At 55.5% G+C, this 6,000-nt stretch overlaps 1 protein-coding gene across 17 annotated transcripts in view; it reads right to left on the reverse strand.

The window, feature by feature from the left end:
- Positions 1-5,760, reverse strand: part of IL4R (interleukin 4 receptor) — a 50,887-nt gene extending 45,127 nt beyond the window's left edge. For 12 of the 17 annotated variants that reach the window (XM_085015910.1, XM_085015907.1, XM_021085874.2 and 9 more), the window contains exon 1: positions 4,946-5,075. The gene's annotated coding sequence lies outside the window, so the exon portion shown is untranslated. Of the gene's footprint in view, positions 1-4,945; positions 5,076-5,177 lie in introns of those variants that run through there. The other 5 variants (XM_085015904.1, XM_085015913.1, XM_021085873.2 and 2 more) reach the window with 5 other exon arrangements.
- Positions 5,761-6,000: the final 240 nt, after the last annotated feature.

Here is a 6,000-nt window from a genome sequence, read left to right on the forward strand (position 1 = left end):
GGAAATGGGGTCGATGGGGTGGACATGACCTTTTTCTAGCATCCTCTGTGGTTCCCTCCACCTGGCCCGTTCCTCAGGGCCTCTACAACCTTGTCCTTCTAAATGTCCCTCCTTGGAGAGGCTCCCCCAGCTCCACCCTCATCCTGCTCTGCTTCTGTACCCAGCCAGCCCTGTCACTGTATGACACGGTACCTCGGGTCCACGGTTTCCTGTGTGAGATCCTGTGGGGCCAGGCGTGTTTCCAAATTCAGAATTACTCAGATGAGAGAGAAAGATCACTTTGTATAACACGGCCCCCAACAGAACCACCCCTGCCCCCTAAGGGGCCCGAGGAGGACCCGCGATCCATCACACGAGCATCTGTGCAGCGAGACCATGAGCATTCACACCAAGGAGAATAAATAAAGACTCCCTTCACGGCTCAGCGGCTAACGAACCCGACTAGGATCCATGAGGTTGAGGGTTCGATCCCTGGCCTCGCTCAGTGGGTTAAGGATCCGGCGTTGCCGTGAGCTGTGGTGCAGATCGCAGGAGTGGCTCAGATCCCGCGTTGCCATGGCTGTGGGGTAGGCTGGCAGCTGTAGCTCTGCTTAGACCCCTCGCTTGGGAACCTCCATATGCCGCGGCTGTGGCCCCCCCAAAACAAAAAACAAACCAAAAAAAGACTCCAAAGGGCTTCACATTTAGTTCACATCAGGTCTTGCTTCCAAGTGAGTGCTGAAAGCACTTCTGGTTTTCGGAGCTTATGGATTTCAAATAATAGATAAGGGATGCAGAGCTGAGGATGTCTGTGTACTGCCCTAGAAGTCAAAGTCCGGGGAGTTCCCGTCGTGGCGCAGTGGTTAACGAATCCGACTAGGAACCATGAGGTTGCGGGTTCGATCCCTGCCCTTGCTCAGTGGGTTAACGATCCGGCGTTGCCGTAAGCTGAGGTGTAGGTTGCAGACGCGGCTTGGATCCTGCATTGCTGTGGCTCTGGCGTAGGCCAGAGGCTACAGCTCCGATTCGACCCCTAGCCTGGGAACCTCCACATGCCGTGGGAGCGGCCCAAGAAATAGCAAAAAAAAAAAAAAAAAAAAAAAAAAAAGTCCAGGTGGGTAAGGACGTTGGCCAGTGCTCTCCCAGTAGCACTTGGCACCATGCCTGGCACACAGATGCCCAGTAAACATCCGATGAAGAAATGAATGAGGAAGCCAGCGGTGCCGGTTGTGAGGTCCTAACTGGGGAGAGACAGCAATCGCGGAGCTGTAGGCAAGGTACCTCCAAAACAACATTCACCCAGACCGCGCCCCCAACACCCATTTTTACTGACGAGCAAACTGAACCTCAGAGACGTTAAGCAACTTCCCCCAGAGCCCACAGGTAGGAAAAGCAGCAAGGCCACCCTGGAACCTGGGGCCCCTGTCTTCAAGCCTTCTCTCTGCCCCCGACGCAGAGAAGAAGGACTTGGCAGGAAGCAAAGCAACAGAGGGGGATACGGCCCATCTGACGCTGGGTCCCCCTGCCTCTCCAGGACCCTCCAGCCTCCACTGCTTGCAAGAACCAAGTTCGTGCAACACCTAAGCCAGCTGCCAGCCTCTCTCCCAGTGGAGCCAAGGGAGATCGGGTCAAACAAGACTAGGCTTGTCTCCACGGTCCTGAGAAACAGTCCGAAAGACGTCCCTCTCGGTCACCCCAGCGAAGTGGCACAGTGGGAAAGAACACACGTTGGGAAGGGAAGCAGGTGCAAGCTCCTGCATCTGTCACTCCTAGGCAAGGCCACCTAGGCCATATCTCTTGAGTTTTGGTTTCTTCACCTGCAAAAGGGGGAGCCGAACTCCCATTCGATGCGCTTCGGGTATTTACTTAACAAACACACCGTGTTTACTTCCTATCAGCCACTGTTCTGGGTGCTTAACATTGATGAATTCAGTCCAGCCTCACCACAATGGTATAAAGCAGACATTAGAGTTTCATAAATGGGGAAACTGAGGCCCAGGGAAGCTGGCTCCATAAGAACACAGCAAAGCCAGCACCTCAACCTGGCCCATCTGGTTCCAGAGTCCACGCTCTTAACCTCCAAGCTGCACCTCTTTGTTTGTTTTTTTTTTTGTTTTTTGGGTTTTAGGGCCGCACTTGCGGCATAGAGAGGTTCCCAGGCTAGGGGTCGAATCGGAGCTACAGCTGCTGGCCTACACCGCAGCTCACGGCAACGCCAGATCCTTCACCCACTGAGCGAGGCCAGGGATCGAACCTGCAACCTCATGGTTCCTAGTCGGATTCGTTTCTGCTGTGCCACGACGGGAACTCCAAGCTGCACTTCTTAGCAGATAACAATAGATGTGAGCATTGATTGTGGATGGATTCTGTGTTGGAAATTGTGCTAAGGGGCATATAAAACCTGACGTCATTAACTCTCATGGAAGCTCAATTTTACAAATAGGAGGAAACAAGTATGGCGGCGGGGGGGGGGGGGGGGCTTCTGTCCCTGCCTCCCTGCCCCGCCTCCCAGGCGCTATCAAGAGCAGTGGGTATTTGATCCCAAACTCTCTCCGGGGTTGGGGATTAGGGGGTGGGGGTGGGGTAGAGGGAAGTGGATCCAGGAAAGGGTCTCTCTTCTCACTTCTTGAATTCTTCATTTCAGCTCCTTTTCTGCATCTGAACACCAGGAAACCGACAGCCTTCGGGGACAGACTGCTTGGGCTTTCTGCAACCCTGGGCTTTTGCTGTACAAAACCCATCAGTTACTGAGTCACTGCCCAGAATTTGGAAATCCTCAGGTCATCCCAGACCTGCTGGGAACTGGGTGTGTTGTAACCAGGGCGACTCACCAGTGGTTTTCCCTTCCTGTGGCTTTCCCATAGCCTCCTTCTAGAGTGGGCTCTAGAGGTCAGGGCGGGGCTGAGGAATCTGCCTGGCGACGCTTAGGGATCAGACAAAGGTAAAATACACTGGCCTGCACTCCTCAGCAGGGTGTCCGAGGCCTTTCACGACGCACCCCATCTTTCCAGCCATCACTGGCTTACCCCCACTGCAGGCGACCTCCTAACCTTTACCCATGCTGTTCCCAGGGCCCCGTATGCTGTTCCCTCTCATGCTGCATCTATCAAGCTTCTCCACTCCTTTCCCCTCCGGGGGCTCACTCAGAGGTCCCCCCCGCTCCATGAGGTCTGTCCCATTGCCCCAGAGAAGGAGGATCAGCCCTCGTGTCCCTCTTTCCTCCAAGCTCCCTCCACCCCCCACCCCCCGCCAGAGTCGGAGAGCTCCTAGAGGGCAAACACCAGTGCCCTGAACAACACTCAAGCAGTGCCCTTTCCAGGTAGAAGGGATAAGCAATGAAGTCCTATGGCAAAGCACAGGGGACCACATCCTATCTCTTGGGATAGAACACGATGGAAGATGGCCTGAGAAAAAGAAGCCATGTCTGTACAGCCGAAATTGGCACAACCCTTAAATCAAACTATACAGTCATAAAGAAATAAAAATCAAACAATGTAAAAGGTTAAAAAAAAAATTAAAAAAAAGAAAGAAAAAGCAGCGCCCAGGGAGAACCCAGGGAATGCTAATGACCAAATAAATGGCTGGGGCAGGTCACCCCCTTTTCCACACCTCGGCACCCTCGTCTGTGCTCATGGGTGGGGCTGGCTGAGTTCCAGTAGCCTCTGCAGGACTCTGGAATCCTCTGCCTGTGAAGGAAACCAGGATCTACATAAACCTGAGCCTCAGGTTCCCCAGTGGACTTGAGGATTTTAATGCCCTAGCAAATGCTTGGTGCTCCTAGAAGGCCACTCACGGAGCAAAGAGTTCTGGGGGGTGCGGGGGGTCGCACCCGGCAGAGGATTCCAAAGGGCAGAGGCTGGGATTTAAACAAGGAGAGTGCTGGCCTGGGAGCGATAGCAAATTCCAGCAGCAAGCACGGAGTTTGTTGGTCCCCAGTCTCCCCTGATTCTAAGAAATAGAGATTTTGTTTAAGAAAAAAAAGAAGAAGAAGAAGAAGAAGAAGAACCTAGATTCCTGGGTTTACTGAACCTGAATCTGAATCTCACGCAAAAGAGCCTGGGAATCTGCATCTGAGTGGAATCCCCTGGAGAGTTTGTTTATGGGGTAGTTGGACAAATGCTGTTGACATGTGGAGGGCAGCTGGCTCTGGGGTTAGGATGACGGGGATTTGCGACCCGCTCGGCCCTTTCCATGTGGGCATCACTGTGGGCAAGTCGTTTGAAGTGGCCCATGCCTCAGCAGTCCTCATCTGAGAAATGGCCACAATATACACACAGCACCGACCCGAGAAGGTTATTTTGCGATTTAGCTCAGAATCCTTTCCATAGAAAGAGCTCTACAGACAGACATCGATTTAGCTCAGAATCCTTTCAACAGAATCCTTTCAAGAGAAAGAGACTGTACAGACATCCCAGCAAACGGTTGCTACTACTGCGCCCATCCAATATTCAAATAAGGAGAGCCAAGGTCCAAAGGGCCTCGTTTCCCGATTCCTGGACCTCGCACCCACATTTGGTTTTCAGATCTTTGCCCATCTTTTCTTCCCCCCGAGTCCATACCAACTTCCTGAGCGTGGGGTCGGGGGGGGGGGTGACTGCCCAGAGAAGGGGGGCTGCGTGGCCCAAGACCTGTCTCACTCCCATTCCCCTGCTCACGACGTTCCCAAGCCCCCCAAGAAGCGGCCTCTCTGAAGGGTCAGGGCGAATCGAGGGGCGCACCCGGTATCCGCGCTCCTGGAACCACCGCCCCCCACCGCGCGCGCGCCCCCGCCCCCGAGCCCTGCTTCAGCCGCGCGGCCCCGCGCTCAGAAACGAGCCGGCAGGTGGGCGATCCCCTCTGAGGATCCGGCGATCCCCGGGTCCCTACCTCCCGGGGCCCCGTCGACTGCCCAGCACTCCCTCGAGGGCCGCCGCGTGCCCGCGCCGATCCCCCGGCCTTCCACCCGCGCGCTGGCCCCGGGTCCTACCTGCGCGCTCCGAGTCCATTCGCCGAGCAGGCACCCGAGCGGGAAGTGGGGAGACCCCCAGGCGGCCGGCCCTGTTCAGGCGGCGCTGCGCGGGGCTTTCCTGGGCGCTCTGCCGAGCCCGCCTGGCTTCCTGCCTCCCGCCCCTTGCCCTGCCCATCGGCCTGCGCCGCCCCGCCCCGCGCACCCCGCGCACCCGGCGCTCCCCAGGGCGCCCTCCCGGCCGGGCTCTGACCTCCACACTGCTTTCCATGTCCATGTCCCCTGCACGCCCGCAGTTGGAGCTGGCGATCTCTCCTGGAGGCGGCCCCAGCACCCCAGCCCCGCAGCCTTCGGAGGTCCCATCCCAGTGGAGAACTCCCCAGGACTTTCCCTTGGCTCAGAATAAAATCCAAACTCCCGGGTATTGGTTCTCTTGTGGCGCAGCGGCTTAAGGATCCTGCGTGTTCACTGCAGCGGCTAGGGTCGCTGCTGTGGCGCAGGTTCGATCCCTGGTCTGGGAACCACCCACGGGGTGCGGCCCCAAAGAGAAAGCTGGGTTTTTGGTTTGTTTTCTTTTTTTCTTTTCTTTTCTTTCTTTTCTTTTTTTTTTTTTTTTTAAATCCAAGTTCCCGATGGAGCCTCTGTATTTACGGGGGGTCCCTCAGGCCCCTGCCCCTGCCCTTCCGACCGAGACCCCACCGCTACTTTAGGCACTGGGAGCAGGTGCGTTCAAGGTCGGGGAACCGGGCATCTTTAATTCTGCTCCCCTTCCCAACAGCCCGGCTTCTGCCAAATGCGGATGTGTTTCCTTCAACAAATGTTTCCTCAGAGCCTATGCTATGCCAGGCACTAGAAAAATATAGATAGTAAAACAAATCTTCAAGCAATAGCTAATACCATCTGGCCCTGCATACATTAACTCATGACTACCCTGTGAGGGCACTGTACTATTCTCCTCCAGTTTATAGATGGGGAAACTTCCTCAGAATCATGCAGCAGGTGTGGGATCTGAACCCAGGCTCCATGGACTACCAATCACTGCTCGCAAAAGCCCTGATGGAGCCGGAAGGTAGGGA

This window comes from Sus scrofa, chromosome 3, assembly GCF_054392235.1.
Source record: "Sus scrofa isolate SSC_HxYL_T2T_F1_AM1 chromosome 3, Sscrofa_HxYL_maternal_Yorkshire_Landrace_v2.0, whole genome shotgun sequence".
Classification (NCBI taxonomy): Eukaryota; Metazoa; Chordata; class Mammalia; order Artiodactyla; family Suidae; genus Sus; species Sus scrofa.